This window comes from Thermobia domestica, chromosome 3, assembly GCF_964235325.1.
Source record: "Thermobia domestica chromosome 3, izTheDome1.hap1.1, whole genome shotgun sequence".
NCBI lineage: Eukaryota > Metazoa > Arthropoda > Insecta > Zygentoma > Lepismatidae > Thermobia > Thermobia domestica.
This window is the reverse complement of record NC_137456.1, coordinates 170,206,444-170,225,566: the sequence shown is the minus strand read 5'-3', so window position 1 is coordinate 170,225,566 and position 19,123 is coordinate 170,206,444.

The window sequence follows — 19,123 nt, the reverse complement described above, 5'->3', positions numbered from 1 at the left end:
GATACAGGTGTTTGCTTCCACATTCTGACGTATTGTTTGTCCATTATGATAAGTCGATTCTTCACAATCACATTGTAAAAATTTAACTTGGCGTGAACAGGATTTGAACTTACGTTTGCTAGCTGTATTACTCATAAACCATTACGTTACCTCAACACTATCGTGCCAACTAAAATGCCAAACCGAATATTTCTAACTTTTCCGTGATCTTTGGAACGAACCGGCTTCTTCCTGTAACTTTATTTGCACCGAAGTGCGCAAGGAAATTCATTTATTTGACGGCCTATAAAGAAATTAGTGTTCAGTAATAAAGGAAAAACATTCAATCCAGGAGAAAATAGAGAAGTAAAATATATTTTGCAGTAATTTCGCCATGCAAGTTCAAAAGTAGGCAAATAATAATAATAATAATAATAATAATAATAATAATAATAATAATAATAATAATAATAATAATAATAATAATAATATATACTATAAAATTGAAATTAACTATGTGGCTCCTAATCTCTTGAACCACCCAACCGATCTCGATCAAATTTTCACGGCCTGGAAATCTTTTCTATCATTTCATTTTAACGGTAGAATTAAGGTATAGGAGGATGGTAGGAGAGTTGATATATAAAAATGAATAAACCGTAATAAGTCTTGAACCACCAGACCGATCTCTATCAAACTTTAAACATAGATATGGTTCGGATCTGGGACGACTTTTATCATTTCAGTTTGAAGGTGCAACATAGGGGTCGGAGAGAAAAGATATGTAAAAAAAATAAAAATGAAACTGACTGTCTTTGTGACTTCATCACTCTTGAACCACCCGACCGATCTCAATTAAATTTTCAACATAGATGAGGTTCGGGCCTAAGATGGTATTTATCTATTTACTTTAACGATATAAGTTACGGGTGATAGGAGGGAGGAGTAGAAAAGAATAAATAAAACTTGATAACTCGTGAAACAAAGGATCGATCTCGATCATTTTTTTTAAACATAGGTGAGGTTCGGACCGGATTTTTATCATTTCACTTTCACGGGAGAACTTGGGGAGAGGAATGGGAGAGGGAGATATATAAAAATAAATAAAACTTAATGACTCTTGAACCACCAAACAAACGTCAATCAAATTTTCAACCTAGAAAAGTTCGAACCTGAGATGGTTTCTGTCATATCACTTTGACGTTGTAACTTAAGAGATGGGGAGGGCAAGCGACATTTAAAAAAGAACGAAAAATGGTCGGTATTAGTGGCGAGTCTATAATTTTTGGAGTCTCTGCAATTAACAGTGACACATCTGATGCTGTTTAAACCCAAATTCAGCCCCGCAACTTGGAGCAGGGGGACACATAAAAAATATATAAATAACCAATATCAGTGTCGAGTCCATAGTTTTCCAGCTCGCTGAGATGAACAATGACGCTGCAGATGCCGTGCCGAACAACATAGGGTCGGGAGGGGATATATAAAATTCAACGAAATGACCGATATCAAAGAGCGCTTTGGTAATACTAAACAGTGACTGATTGTGAGTAACGGAACATATTACTATTCTTTCTCAATTTAACCCAACGAAGCGGGTAATTGATAATAATAATAATAATAATAATAATAATAATAATAATAATAATAATAATAATAATAATAATAATAATAATAATAATAATAATAATTTATTTATTTATTTGTTGAGGCACCTGTGGCTGTAATGCTGTTTGCTTTCAATAAACATATTTCAAACATTAATATTATTATTATTCACGTACTTTTGAACTTGCACGGCGAATTTACTGAAAAATACGTTTTATTTCTGTAATTCTTCCTGGATTGTATGCTTTTCCTTTATTACTGGGCATTAATTTCTCTCTCGGCTGTCGAATAAATTAATTTCGTTCTGCACTTTGGTTCGTTCCAAAGATCAGGGAAAAGTAAGTAATATTTCGCGTGAAATTTGAGGTGATCCGATAGTGTAGGGGTAACGTAATGGCGTTATAAATAATACAGCTATATAACGTAGGCTCAAATCCTGTTCACGCCAAAGTTAAATTTTCACAAAGTGATTGTAATGAACAAGCAATACATAAGAAAGTGGAAGCAAACACCTGTATCATGATAGAAACGATTTACGAATGTAGGTTGGGAAAGGGCAAGGGAATTACCAGGTCATTCCAAAGACATCATTGATCTGCAGTATACACTTTTCATGTTATTGTTCTCAGAAAGAAACACTACAACTTTTGTTAAACAAGTTTGGCTACAGCAATCGGTGGTGTAATGGTAGCGTGCTAGACTTTCAACTGGAAAATCTTGGTTCGATTCTCCATCAGGTAGTATGATTTTTTCGCATAAAATTATGGCTGAAAACAGATATTCATCTTGTGATGGAGAATCTGCATTTTCTGTTCCAGCAGGGTACAAGCTCCATTTTGTGACCCCAATTAATGGACGATATAAAAAAAGAAAAATATATGTAAACACGAAGTAATTAGTGGAAGACCGTGGAGCACGGAAAATTCTCAGCTGCGGCAAATGATCTGCCAATAATGGCAGGATACCTGTGATGATGATGATCTGGTTTTAATATTGGTTAAAGATAGAGATGAAACTTAGTATCGTTGCTCTAAAACGATTGAGGACAAAGCACTTTTTGTTATGTCCTACTTACTTACTTAAATGTAATTGTATTTGTTTTGATATATTTCGGCAGTCAAACTGACGGACAGATTGCAGCTATACGTATAAAACTTACGACATTTTTGTGTACCATAAGTTGGAAGTCTAACATTTACATTCGAGATACGTCAATTAATTTTAAAGTTCGAAACTCTAGAACTGAAATTTAAAAGGGCTATGTAGTGATGAACCATCAGGGGATGATGTACATAATTACAAAACACTGAATTCTGAACTAATCGTTTTAATATATTACACACTGCCTTTTCGTTTAAGTTTGATCTAAGAAATAAGTATGCCAAAATATTGCAAAATGCAAGGAAACCTACATTACGTTTTTCATTATTACTTTGTGTTCATATGAATAGCGGAACCATAACTCTCCTTCTACGTATTTATAAAAAGTAGCTACTCCCGCTAAGTATCAAATACGCAACTAGACGCATAGAAAGCTCGCCCATTACCTGCTTGGGAACGCGAGATACGATATTCTACACAAGTTCGTATTACACTAACAGTTTGTTATTTATAGATGTTATAACCCTAGGTGGTTGTAATTGTATTTGTTAGTTCGAGTTACCAAAACAATAAAATTAATTTCGATTGTTTCACCACTGCATAGTATATCTAGTAGGTGGTCACGGGATATCTCGCAATCATAGGATAACTCCATGGAACTGCGAACTATAAAAAGTGAAGTAACAGATGCGAGAACTAAGGCCGTGTCTAAAAGTGTGAAGTTCACACTTCGAGTATGCACGCTCGAAGTCTGCAAATGGAGAGCACAGTAGATAGTGTACACTTCGTCAAATTAACTTCTGATCCATGCTACGTTCCAGCACCTAATCGTGGCGGAATTGAAACATTGATAACAAAAGAAGGGAGAATTTCAGGCGCCATAATAATAAACTAGTGTTTTTAGATGAATGACTCGATCATTTTTTCAGGAGTTATATTAAAGAGAAATATATCGTACTGATTGACAATATGGGGTAATCATAAAACGATTTAGGAGGTTCTTGCATTTATGTCAACAGCTTCAGCTTTGACATACTTGCAAATATTTGGTATTTCAGTTCTCTCACGCGCCGATTAAGGAGAGCGGGGCCTAATACAGTCCTTTTCATATAAACTGTAACGAACTATATACATATTGTGTTATGTGCATAAAAAAATCGTAACAGAACAAATGTAACGAAATTATTGGTGATGTTCTATTTTATTTTATTAGAGAATATTTATTAATCCACCGGGAGGAGAGTAGCACTGGTGGTTAGGGCGCTGATGACAGTGCTGCGAAGTAACTTATAAATTTCATTGCAAGTGAAAACAGACAACTTGCAAGAGCGTTAAAACACCGAAGGTACTGAGGAGAGCGCTATTTGCAATTATGTGACTGAAAACTACTTCAGGCTAGAGTTCATGTTGCGTTTAATTGTTTCCTCTACGATACATTACACAACAATGACACTGTAGTTGTAGTCCTATCGTATTGCTTCAGTAATAGCTTCCTTATTAATATTGGAGCCATACTGATTGGACTATTTCTTCCATATTGCGCTAATAAGGAAGTTTCTTAGATGCTACTCTTTCTTCGTGAATCTTTAGATTTGACTTCTAAAATCTTCGTACTAGTGTCTCCATATTCTTAATCTCCATCAAAAATAATAATTAGAAGCATGACAAGGATAGAAGTGATGTAGTTCAATAACACAAGGACAAAGATTTACAGGAAGAAAGCTGTTATGTCTTTATGAAATACCATCGTATAGGGATCACATATACTCAAAGTGGATAACCCTAATTAAAGTAATATGGTAAAAATAACAAAGAATGCGAGATTTCTATCTTATATGCCCGTTTAAATGTAGTCCTGTACATTGTATATATTCCAAAACTTGCATCCACTTTATAACGCTTTCGGTGCCCTACATCTCTCTTGGTACACAACTGCTCTCTCTCCCATATACCTCCAACTTCCAAAATTGTTACGTAATTAAGAAACAAATTTCCTCGTCCAAGTATACTCATAAAAACTACAAAAATAATAAGAATTTTATGAAAATTAAGAGACGTCCTTTATTTCACTTTTGTCAGCTGTCAAAATGCAAAATGCATGGTCAATGGCATATTACGGTCCCTCAACGCCTATTTTCATACGAATTAACATTTGCAGCTGTAGCTGTAACCACAGAGTATTGAATAATCTAAACATTCATTCTTCCTGTAAGGCTTAAAATTTTAATTAATATATTATTAAAATTTGCAATTTACATTCAAATAATCACAAGTATTATCTTAGTCTAATTATCACAGTTAAGCAACATAAAGCACATAATATATAAGCACAAATATCTTTATAGCATTATTAAGGTTTTTAGGATTTATGGTATATTTACATGCCATGGAGTAGTATCGTCTTTGATAGCTTATTTAGGTTCTACGAAATATATTTAAGATGTTCTTTTATTGGTCAAGTCAAGGATGGACCAAATAACACCCCAGATGTATTTTGGAACCTAATAGTCAATTTGGCGGCGCTAAGTGGGGGCTGAGGGCGTGAGATTTTAAGGCAAATTTCTATTTTTTTTCATGCCTCTAGTTTTCTAGATATCAGATTGAAGCTTTTCATATGGTTTATGTGCACCTTTGGGTATTTATCATTTTTCTTAGTCTCCTACGTGAAACCGGAGCCGAGTTCGAAGGGTACAAGTGTTCCGAGGGAGTGATTGTTTCAGAACAAATCCGATTTTGCCGGTTCAAGTGTATGATACAGTCATGCTAGTGGTGCCATTGGAAAGGGCTCGTTATACTGAAGAAAATGACGTTTGAGGCATGACTCTAGACCAAATAGTAATGACGTAGTAAATTTTATATATATGTAGATAGATAGATAGATTGGTAGGACCTAAATTCAGATTTTCAACATTTTTTTAACCTTTGTTTTCAACATACAAAATTGAAATTTTGCACACATATTACTTACATAAGAACATACTTTTTAAAATCAGATCCCTATGTGAACCCAGGTTCGTGTCAGAAGGGCGCATTTATTTCAAATCTCCTGGTTTTCCGATTTTCCCGTTTCTGGTGTATAATACGAACTAGCGAGTGGTAACGTTGGAAAGTTGTACCACGATCGTACGATAAATACGTTTGATAGCAAGGAAGTAGTAGCTATTTGAGTGAAAGTCTAAAATTTACTCAAAAAGTGGAAATCTTAAAGGGCTAAGGGAATTATTTGATGCTTTCCCTACGCTAATTTAAATTCCATTGCATACTCAAAGAACCTAACATAAATACGTTTCTATTTGTGTAACAGTTTTATATTCCACTTATAAAATCACTAATTTGTATATTTATCAAGTAAATTAGTATAAGATCCGCTCACAAACATATTCAACTCAACGAAAATATTAAAATTAAGCCTTTTAAAATGTTGTTAATTCATTTTGAAGTATTGTCTTTTCTACTATGAGAAAACGCTATGTTAAGTGCGCAAGTGTAGTAACGTAGTGTACATCCTCACACACTCGCACTATGCACTATGCACTTGCAGACTTGTGAACTTGGACCTTTGACGCACACTAGGTGACGTTATTTCTGGAAATAAGCGTATTTCAAATACTTACTCGTATCTTTCGGACACGGCCCAAATATTATTTCGTGGTGATGTTTTAAAATTGTTTTATGCTTCTTTTCAATTTGTCGTCATGAAGGAATTAACTGGCTTATAAAGAATGCTTGACATATAAGATCGCTCGCACTGACATTTATACCTTCCGAAGACCAACTATTGTTCCATCCTGTTGGGTCCTGTTTGACCTCGAAATACATGCGGCAAAGGTCTGGCATCCCGCTTTCATTTATTAACTCAAACAACTCCGCTATCCTATTCCTTTTATCAAACTCATTTTTATTTTTCTCACCTGTCGACTGATATACGTTTGTATAAACTATAGTTTTTCCTTTCCCATTTTTCTACATTCTGGCGTTTCCCAAGGATCGGCTTTGTCGCGTAATTATGTATTCTCTTTGTTTCCGACTTTCCTGCTGTTCCAACTATAGTTAAACTCTTCCAGTATGCCGATGACACTGCTTTCTTTGCAACAAGAGAACCATTCATCAACTTAATCTGGCTCTACAGGATTCTATCAATGTCTTTGTTGACTGGCGCTCCCACTGGAGACTAAAAATAAACCTATGGAAACTCAAGAAGTTGTATTTCTTGCTCCGAAGTATCGTTCCCGTGTACACAGAAATTAAATCACAGTGGAAGATGTATTGCTCCAACTTCCTCGCAGTATCAAATATCTTGGAGTAACTTTCGATCAGCATCTCACCTGGACAGCGCATCTAAAAGATATCTACAAGATGGCTTACTCTCGCCTCAATCTCCTGAAACGTCTTTCTGGAACTACCTCGGGACTCAATGCTCATACAATTCCCAATACATACAAAGTTTTTCTCCATCCTATTCTCACGTACGGATTTCCAGCTTGGATATCTGCACCGATTCCCTATGAGAAATAAAGCATGCTTTGCGAATCGTTTTCGCATCAAATTACCAAGTCCCACACAAGATCTCCTTTATAACAGTCTTACGTTTCCACACATCTTATATCATTTAGAAACACGCCGAACCAAATACATCACCCAGGTCCTGCACAACAATCATCCACTTCTCCAGCAAACTTTTGAAGACCATGCCTAAGGCACCTTCCGCGCAGCTGCTCTGTTAACTCCACTCTCATTACTATTTACTCTATACCGTTACACTCTAACTCCAGACCATCCTGACACCGTTTATTACGAACCATACTCTACAGACACTCATCTACCTCACATATGGCCATCTTATGCACAGTAACACCTGCTGTACTAACAGGGCTCCTATGTCTTCATTGATGCCTAGTGCAACCCTTAGGCGAGAAGATAACATGCATTTGTTCAACTAATGGAACCTACGTGTTGTAGTGAGTTTCGCACTTCATTTCATCCTCTCACGTCATATCATTTTACAATTATGCTTTTTCTTCACTGAAGTTTATGTATTTCCCTCACCTCATGATTATGGTTAAAGGCCATAATGACCATTATAGTTTGAACAATAAAGTTTATGTATCTACTCGTATCCAAACCACTGCTTACTGAACAGCATAATATTTTAACATCTCTTCCCCTACAGAAGGTGTAACCCTCTTCGGGTAGTAGTAGCTAGTCTCGGCTAGCAGGAGGAAAAGAAATAACTATTGTTATATGTTCATCGTGGATCGTTGAGTAATCTCAGAATATTTGTGTATTGCGGCTTTTCGTTGCAGAATATGTAGCTTACTTCTAATGCACTTTCACAATCTTTTTAGATTCCAATTCGAGATAGTTTCAGGTGATTTCAATGTGTTGTATTCATAAAGGGAATGAAGGTTTTCTCAACTCAGCTCGTGGTTATAGCGAAATTTACCTTGTTCATCCTTCCCTTTTAACCCTTCAACGGGACGGAAAAAGCAAAACCAACACATTCTTTTAAATAGAACCTAGTTATATCCTTTTCCTTAAAAAAAAAGAATTTTGTTTTCTCTAGTGGGCAATCAAATAGACAATACACTGGTAGTCTACTCACAAGCACACACACATACACACGCCTCTCAGTAATATTTGCTGAGTGGAGTTTAAGAAAACCAGGTTGGGTGTGTTTTTCTTTGTTGAAGGTTACACAAGGTAATTTGCTGCTGCGATTTCTTCACTTAAGAACTGAATGCAATAGTTCTAGTCTAAAATCGATTTCGTGAAAGAAAAGTTAATATATTTGGTATTTGTAACTATCCCACAATACATAATAAACAGCATAAAAATCACCACAATACGGTGAAAATAAGGAACACATGGAAGGAAATGGATATTGAAATAGAGGTTGTCGGGAAAGCGCTAAATGCCATACGTATCTGTATGGAAAATAGACAAAGGTGCATATTGAGAATATCATCATTCAAATGGTCATTTTATAGTTTTATTTAGTAGTTTTATACGAAACAGGACTGCATTAGAATATTTTCAGCCGTCAGATTATTTTTGCACAATATAGTAAACATTTATTTTATCTTGGGTCCGAATATTCTTTTATATATCAAATTCGGTATACAAACTTTTAATTAATAATAAGACAATACATTTTCCAGAGCTTCTGGAAATTTTTACCCATAGGCGGAAAGGGAACAATTTCAATAATATTTGAAATTTCCCTTTATTTATACAGAAAGTGCCGAATGTTGCGATTTGCTAAAGTTAAAGATGTAAAATTGGTGTTAGAGTATAAACTCTTCAGTAAAAATAATGGATTATGTGGTTTACTCATTTCGAAAATTCTGTCCCTAATTTTTTTTAAAGAGTCATTTGTATAATATCCAAATTTCCCTTTCATTAATGAGAAAGTGTCAGTTCAATGATTTGCTTAGGTTAGAGATATGAAAATTAGTATACGTATTTAAACTCTTAAATAAAAATTGAATATATATGTCAGTGTCTGCAAACTTTTGCTTCAACGGTGCATGGAGGGAGATCAGATTCTATAATATTAAGATCACTCAATATTTATTCTGAAAATGCTTAATGTAAGGATTCACTTAAATTGAAGGTGTGAAACATATTATGCAGACTCATTAGATAAACTGATTAATAAAAAATAAGGGAGAAGTATTTCAGTGTTGTCGGAAATTCCGAGCTTGAAATTGAAAAGAGGTATTACTATGTGAAAAGGCGAAACTAACTCACTAATAGACATTCGGGCGAATTCTAAAATTCTAGTTCCTTTCATTTACATTTTCTGGCGTGTTCACTTTGCGTTCCCAGTGACTAAGACTATTCTTTTATACATATTGTTTCTTTCGAATTTGTATCTGAACAGCAACTTGGGTAAACCTATAGCCCATGACTTTATTTCACTAGAACTTTTGTAATGATTGTCAATTAAATTTGATGACACTATAGTTGATAAATGGTTGATAGTTTAATGGCTTTTTTCTTTTATCTGACTAGTATAGCAGAATTTTTCTCACCTTTTCTGGATGCTGTCGTCATTTCAACATCTTTACTGTATCTTCGATATAATCAACCATCGACATTTTAATTACGACGTAGACAAAACCGGTCGTATTTCCATTCTTCCGGATTTTTTTTAAAACTGTTTGTTTGTTACTCCCTTCACTCATTTCTTGAAATTTTTACAGCAACGTTCATACACAACCCCACAAGAAAGGGTGAACAGAATGTCTGTAATTGGTAAACCTTCCTTCTTGTAACCAGTATACGTATTTTCGAGCAAACACATTTTAGTGTTGTGGCAGTTGTTTCAATGCTGGTACTACGGAAGAAGGAAAAAAAGCGAATTTTCAATATACTACGTAAAGATTTCATACTTTATCTGTTTATGTTTAGTCCAAATTTGTTCTTTATGCTGCAAAAGACGTTCTTCTTTCACACGAGTCTCTTCTTTTCACTAATTGTGACACGAAGTTCTCATTGAAATACGTTCAATTGCAGTTCTTATTTCTCCCACTGTGAAATGAACAGAACCAAGCGAGAAAAAAAAAAGAATACAATACAATAAACCAGAGCACACAAAGATAGGCTGCATAAATATCGTAGATAAACAATCAATATGTTTCATGATCAAACGCCATTAACGTTCCAAAATGCGTTTCACGTACCCATGGTTACACTTGAGTACAGGTGGATGCTTTTCTCATTTTTTAAAAAACCCTTTCGGATCCAGGTGGCCAAAGTGGCGCAGACGGGTGTGTCACTTTTTTTAATCCGCTCGTGTGTGAATTCTAATTAAGATATAGTGATAATTGTTTAGCCAAATATGTTTGGCCATAGTTTATTATATTCGTTTCTTTTCCGTCTGGGTGTCGAATTCCATTCTCAAATTTCAGCCCAAAGTAAAAAAACTAGAGAAATGTCTATCTTCGAAATTTCTAATCTCTATTTTTCCTGTAGCTTCATTCGTTGTAGAAAGATCTCCTTAATACTTGTCAGGTAGATTAGATGGATATCTAATTGCTGACATCAATTGGACTGGCCCTAGCGCAGTGTTGAAAGGTAGGAAAATTAAAATTTCCCTAACTTTTGGGCAAAAATTCGAAATTTTCGAAATTTTTGTTCATAAATCCGTACCTATTGGTCTTTAATGAACAAACGCGGGTACAGATCGTTACAATGGGATAATTAGGGAGCGCACGAAAAATTCTATTTAGGTTTTAATTCTTATTATTTTTAGTTTTCTCCCAGTTTTCTGTTTAAAGTAATCTATTGTTTGTAATTAGAAGCTTTGTTTCTTAAATATCGCCATGATACTTGTAGGATATATTAGTGGTGTAAAATTGTTTAAGTTACGATAATTTGCATCTGTCTGGTAGCGGTGTTGCCAGCTACAGAAAATTTCCCATTTTAGAGGAAATCTTTGTAAAAATTCTGTCTGTTTTCTCTATGATTTTGCTCTTGTTTGCTACACTCAAACAAACGTATCGCTGTCTGAAAGCCTCATCCTTAGCCTACACAATGTAAGATTGAAAGTTTCAGGAGGATAATTAGGGGAAGTACAATTGAGGTTTATAATAAACCATGTTCTGTAAATGGTAAGAAAATGGTGAATTTCTGAAGTAAAATGAGATTTTTTAAAAATCATACTTACTTTGTTAGATATCGCCATGATACTTGTAGGATTTATTAGAAGGGCACCACAGTTCATTTTAAAATAGTTTCTCAGGTATCAGTGTTTCCATCCAAGAAAATTAATTCAAATTTTTAGGTGAAAAATTCGGAAATTTTCCTTTTCCCCTCTATTATTTCCCTCTTGGTGGTTACATTGGAACAGCGTACCACTATATGAAAAACTTCTTCTTGGCCTAAAGAACGCACCATAGAAAGTTTTAATAGCGTAACTACGGAAGTTGTGGCCCCGGCATATTTGTTGATTTTTGCCTCTGTGGCATAAAGAGTGTCAAAATTTCATGTGTATGATGATAGAATTGTTCCTTTCTCTCTTTATATGGCAGCCAGCGACTTCAGGTTTTCACTGCACTTTGCCAACACATCAAAGAATCTTCAGGTGACCTATGGTGCCAGCTACAAAAAGCTTGAATTTCGATTAGGAATATTTTGTAAATTTTCACATCTACATTTCCGTCAATAATTTCTTTCCCATTGGTAACACTGCTTAAAAAAATGTAACTTACCCCATAATTGTGAAAATAATCATTTTGTTCTAATAGATTGACCATTGAAGTTAATTTCTGCAATAATTATGGTTTTCTAATATATAATTCTAAAAATTGTTTTTGTCCAGGTTTTAGTGATTCGTATCACTGTGTTGTGGTTACACAGGCATTAATGCACAGAAAATGGAACAACCAAAACAAACGTAGACTCCATTGAATTTTTAATACAATACTATGTTCTACAATAGAGTATAGTCGATACATTAGAGACAATAATTAGTGAAAACACAATACTTGAATCGGATTGAATTCGATTAGCATCGCTTTCAGCAGTAAGAAGAGGAAGGTGTGGCCTACAGCTTAACGTGGAATCCTAACCAAATGAACCTTCGTCGGTAACACAGGTCTGTAACCCAAAAGCTATTTGCGTACGTTTAGCTGATTTTTACGCTTCTGGGTGCACCGATGTCTAAAGTGACTCCCGTTTCTATGTGAGACGTCAAGATTTTGCACAATCGAAATGTAACGTGGTCAAACAGGTAGCTGGAAATCGTTAAATTGCAAATGCATCACACGAAAATAAAAATGAACATGGAAGATTAAATGTCTTTGTGCTCCCCGAGACATGAAAATACATCCATATTGGTCCGGATGGGGATCACTGACACATATCGTAATATATCATAAATGAGAGTACCGGTACGAGATTACAAAGAAAAACCAAAAACAATAAATGTGTTCATAAAACGAATTTAGTAAGATTACATCTTAGATTTGTAAAACGTTGGTAAGCAGTTGTGGCTACATTCTTTGTTGCTTAAATACTACGAGTACGCCGGTTTTGTTGGCCCTGATATTAGAAAACGCATATCTGACAAAGACTTCATCAGTTCAACGACTACAACTCAAAAAGAGGCTTGGGTTGCGTTTACTGTGGTCATCGAAACGTTTTTGGAAAACCGAAAGGACCCACAGTACAAGGGAATGGTGGAGAAACTGTTGTACGGCTTCCGAAATCTTGGTTGCTCAATGAGCTTAAAAGTCCATTTTCTTAACTCTTACCTCGACTACTTTCTTGACAATGTGGAAACAGTGAGTGAAGAGCTGGTGGAGCGTTTTCATCAAGATGTCAAAGAAATTGAACGACGGTATCAGGGAAACTGGAATGTTACGATGATGGGAGATTACTGCTGGATGTTGTTTAGGGATCTTCCGGCAGCCACCTACAAAACGACAAGCTCCACACGAAATTTGGCCTTTAAAAGAAAACAATTTCACAAGCAATCTGATTGAGGGTGGTATTACCTTTTTGTCTTCACCTGTGTGCATGTTTCTGTACATTACTTTGTGTTACACTGTTAATGGTGTTTCTGTAAATCGCATATTTGCGTTTCATACTTTTGTTCAACAATGACCACCAAACCCAGACGTCCCAGGATAAAATGGTTGTCATTCCTGAACTCAGCGCACCCCAACACATACGAATCAGTTAACTAAACCGAAACAGGTTAGCATTGTTTTATTTTTGCAGACCTGTGTAATCGAACATGTGTCCCCTCGCTGACGATGCACAACATATACGAAATCTAGTTGCAGTAATACATAGAGACAGTAATGAATACAGTACAAATATCATATTAAAATGTAAAAAGCAATAGAGCGAATCGTTTAAGGAATGAATACCCTATTAATAGAAATATCTAATAATAAATTCTAGTATACGATGAAAAAGATAACTTTGACTGATATTGCTAATGATTTGAATCACCTTCACATTTTTGGTTATTACAAATTATTCTTTATAGCACAAAATACTATACTAGTTAAAATTCAAATTTGAAGATATAACATGAAAATGAAATGAAATTTTGAGTTTTACGTCCCACGGTTATGCCCGTTAGGCTAAAGGAGACGGTGATAATGAGTAATGAATGAAATGGTGGAATGAAGAAAGTGGGAGGAAACGGGAGAACCCCGAGAAAATCCACGCACACGGTGTTTGTCCACCACAAAGTTCACTTGGCGGGAGCAGGGTTTGAACCCGAGACCCCTGCCACCAGAGGTGAACGCTCTACCACTGAGCCACTTCGGCCCCCAAGATATAACATGATAGCTGAACGAAGTGGCCCAAATTTTCATTAAGCCCTCCTTCATTCGCACAAATTTCTTTCTTGTTGATAACAAAACTAAAAGAACAGTACAAAGTTCTGAACTACAGACGTATTCAAATGATTAGACTCACGCTCGGAAAATGCAAAATTGATGTAGGAGTCCTAATTTCAGAGTTCTAAAACATTTAATTTAATGGTTAAACCAAAAATATAGGATACTTCATTTGTGTACTATACAGCTGAAGTGGTGATGTCACCGTTGAACAGCAGATGGTATAGTGAGAGGGGGGGTTCTGAAAGGGGTAGGTATATTTCATGTTTCAGTTGTAGATAGCTATTGTGGTTCCTATCAACAAGTTATAGTCTGAAGTGTTGTGGTTGCTGTCGTAAGAAGTTAATGACATTCAAAGCGTTCAACAGTTCGAATGGGCTAGTTTAAAATTATCGTAACGTATTTCATGTATCAATTTTTTATTCTGTGTAGTCCTGTAATTGCAGCATAATGGGAAAATCAAAAGACCTTTCTTCGCGTAAAATGGAAGTTAACAAACTACTCCTTGTAGAAATAAGATATACACTGCAATACATTGCTAGTAGATTTGGGAAAGAATAAAAATCTGTGAGTAGAATCTCTGTTGAAATAAAGAAGAGCCAAAATAGAGTTGGCAAGTGTAGGTGAAAACCAAAGCTATCGCTAAGAGATATCAGAAAACTAAAAAGAGGCAAATTCTAACGGACTTGAGCATAAAAATGACTAAGTATGGCGCAGACATTTGGCCTGAAAGTGTTCGAAGGATTCTTTGTACCGAGGGAATAAAAGAATACGGTCAAGAAAGAAAACAAAAATTTGAGTCTACTTAAATCATGGCAAAGAAACGCCTCGAATGAGCACGAAGCCAAGAATATTGGTCTACTGACGATTGGAGAATAGTGTCTTTCTGTGATGAATTATGTATCTTTGTGTCTAATGAATGTTCACAATATGTGCGACGTTGACCTGGGAAGATTTCAGGTTGGAATGTCTTTAATAAACTGTGAAGCATCCTACTTCATGGTCTGGTATGTGACCTCTGTCTTCGGGCCTGGAAGACTATATATAGTAGAGAGGACAATGAATCACTACTAATACCTACTAGTTCTTCAAGAAGAACTGCTTTCCCAGACTGCATTCAGGTTTGATGGTGTGCAATTCATCTTTATGCATGATGGAGCCCCTTGCCACCGGGCCAAAGTTATGAAAAAATTCTTCGAGGACAACGAAATTAGTATTCTTCCGTGGCAAGGCACTATTCCTGATATGAACCCAATTGAAAACTTTTGAAGCTTCATGTAAGAAAAACTAGAGAAGAAGCACATTAAAACCATCAGAACCACGCTAGAAAGCATGTATACCATTAGATACAATTTGTGGTATCAAGATGTTGAATTGAAAGCAAAATGTTCTAAACTCGTACATAGGATGCCACAAAACACTTAATGAAGACTTAAGACTTAACAAAAGACTTGTAAATAATAAGGAATTTCATACGAATTATTAATCTTTGTGTGAGAGATAACTTTCTTGTAAGTATTCCATTTCCTTTATTGTTTCAAATTTGTATATGCACACTTTATAGTAATTATATTTGAATGTTAACGTAGGAATTTGTTTTATTGATATTCAAAAGCAAATGCCACAACCCTAGAAATTAGGACAGACTTACAAAATAGTAATTTGGACTATTCTCACGCAATATTGTGAGGACAGTAAAATAATCAGAAACTGAATGCCGAATCTAATAACTTGAACACGTCTGTAGATAAAATTCGAATTCGAAGATGCTAATCGAAGTGGCCCAAATTTTGATTTGAGTGGTATATTTTCCTCGTGTTCACACAGAAAAGCATTCGAATTTGAATATGTCACACTACAGCTGATCGATACAGCACAAATTATAATTTGGACTACTTTTTGGTTGTCACAAATATTCTTTGTCGCACATAAAGATACAATAATAGTACTCAATTCTGAACTAATTAAAATTTTAGATGTTCTATTACAGCTGATTAATGTAGCCAAATTTTCATTTGGCATTCGTTCCCATATTTGAATGTCATATTTTTCCTTGATGGTACCAAAAGGCAAACAAAAAAAGAAAAAAGAAAAAGGAAAAAAGCACAAACTTCTGAGCTATGTCAAATTTGAATTTGAAGACATAACACGACAGATGATCGAAGTGACCCAAATTTTGATTTGGATGTCCTACGTTTATTTCAATAGTGGCACAATATTCTGAGCTACTTAAAATTGGAATTTAAACATATCACACTGTTACTAAACGGACCCCTATTTAAAATCATAAAAATTCGTTCTGATGAATTTTTTTTAGAAAAATACCTTTGAGGATTTATATTCACCCATATTCCGTTAAACGCAATAGAATCTATATTGATTGTTATACGTTTCCGTTTTTGTTTCTTCTTCTTTTAAACGCTAACAATATTAAGATTACCCAGTACTAACTGTCCAATGGTTTCAAGGATCTTATAAAATAGAGGATCTGCCATTTTTTAAAAAAATCTTGAAGTCACAGTTTCGTCACCCCTACTCTGCCCACTCTCCTCAATAGGATCGCAATGTTTTGAGCTAATACTCATGGCGGAAACAAAAGTAACCAATCAGATGATGGCGGAAACGAGAGTGGCCAATTAGATGTGCCGATGCTCGCTTGTTTCTTGGTTTCATTGATTTAATAGGATGAAGATATATATGGGCAGAGCCTCTATTTCATAACATCCTTAGATGGTTTCGTGAATATGAGATTTACTTATTTATAGCTTTTAAACATATTAAATACTTGCAGCCTTAAGCTCTATTTTGCCATTTTCCAGAAAAACCACTAATTTCCTTCTTAGAAGGCCACTTCCTGATTAACGTATCACATGTATTAGAATCTAGATATACAATTTCCTTTGTACGGTAAAATTCAGAAATTAGAATAATTGTAAAAATTATATTTAATGTACTTGATTTCTTACTTTTACCACACATGAAACAGTAGTAATTTTTGTGATCAATTACTAGCTTAACTAGGTAACATCTGGATATTCGTTGTGTAAATGCCTATTCTGTTCCGGAAAGTTTCTCCCTGGGATATATTATTCTTCTTTGATAATTTCATTTAAATTTTATATATTTCAAAGTACATATTTATTTGTCTTCAATTGTGCTATTCTTGGTACGGCTTTAATACTTTATTGTTTTAAATGGAATTTTAAACTATACACTTTCAAACTAATGAACATGGTCCATGTTATGGAATTCTAACAACCTACGTTACGAAACTCCGATAACTCTCTAAATTTTACATATTGTGTCTAGTTTTGTCAAAGACATAAACATTGGTGAAACCTCAATTAGTGTAACTAAATATTGAAAAATTGTTGAGTAGTGTTTCCGTACCTGTTCGAAGTATGTGATATTTATGTATCATATTTAACGGAGTGTATTTTAACATATACAGTACATAAATATACTATAAACAATATATTGCAGCAAAACTATCAATCATCATTATTGACAACAAACGGCATTTATTCAGCGCCAAAATTTTGTCTTTGCCAATTTTCTTGGAAACTATGTATCACAATTTATGAATATTGTCATTTTGTTCAGCTGGACGTGATCTAACAATTTATATTTATCTTATTTTTGAATAACCTTTTAATTAGATAAAAAAAATATGATTTAAAAGTTAATCATAACTTTAGCCTAACTCTCATTAATCACGATACGCTGTCGACTTATGAATATCAAGATGAAGATCTCATCTTAATAGAAGGCATGATTTTTGTTCAGCATCAATATTTAGTTTTACAACATAATTCGTTTTCTTCAATTTTCTCTAGAACTATGCATATTTTTTTATACTAACACACACATTTTTCTACTCAGTGATATCTAGAAATTAACATATATGTGATTTTTGAACATATTTTATTTTTGAAACGCTAATAATATTTCAAAATGTAAGATATAAAATAGTTTACTTCATGCATGCCAAATACGTATAATTTAGTGAAAAGCTACTTAATAGAATTGTTACTTACTTATTTACAACTTTTGAATTGTATCCTTGTACCAAGTCCTGATAAAACAAGTACCTTTTGACTTTTTTCTACTTGTGTGTCTCAATTCCAGACGCATTCCTGCTTTTCTCCTGTCTCTTTGTTCACCAAAAAGTAGTATACTTTCCATCTTTGTCAGACTCAGATACAAAGATCCTATAGCCATACCACTTTATCTTGATTTGTTACGCTGGACCGGAGGGTACTTGACATAAACTTCTGCTCCAAAAGGAATTGTTCTTCTCTGTGGTAGAAGGTTAAAGAAACAACTTATATCAGTCTTATTGCTTCTTTTCTTCGTTATTTCATTCCGGCCCCTTTAAGAACCCTCAGAAGTTTTCGAAGGCTCTTTTCAGGTTAAACGTGTCTAATACTATTGTTACAGTATACGGTAATATCGTATAAATGATAATACCAGACAGAAAATAGTGTATATATGAGTTTTTTTTATCCGAGTTTGTGACAAAGCAACCCACACATACCAAACTTAATATTTCCTAAGTGAATGTTATGTATCTTTGTGTTAGTTTGTAGATAGTTCTTGTTCAATACTACTACATACTTAGAACGTAGTAACCTAACCAAATTTTAATCTTATGTTGTACATGAATTACCAAATTGTGCATGAATTCACCAAACTGTGCATGAATTTACTGTAAATTTAGTTCTCAATGTAAGCTTTCGAGAACAAAATTGATAATTATTGTATGTGCTAATCTATGCTGTAATATTGAGAGTGACCTGTATGTCTTCTGCAGTACAGTTTGGTTTATTTGAAATGGAGCACCAAAAATATATATCTTTTGCAATTCCCCATGCTAGAAATTCATCCAACTGTTTTAGTAAAAAATGCTACTTACCACATTTCTACATTAAGACATGTTGTGGCGTCTACCATGCCTTAGTATGCACTACGTGAACAAACACATAAGCGTGCATTTAAAGGGTTAAAGTTAGAGTTGGATTTAGGTTTGATGAGTTTCTAGATTATTGAAGGTAATGGAGCCCTTTATGTGTACA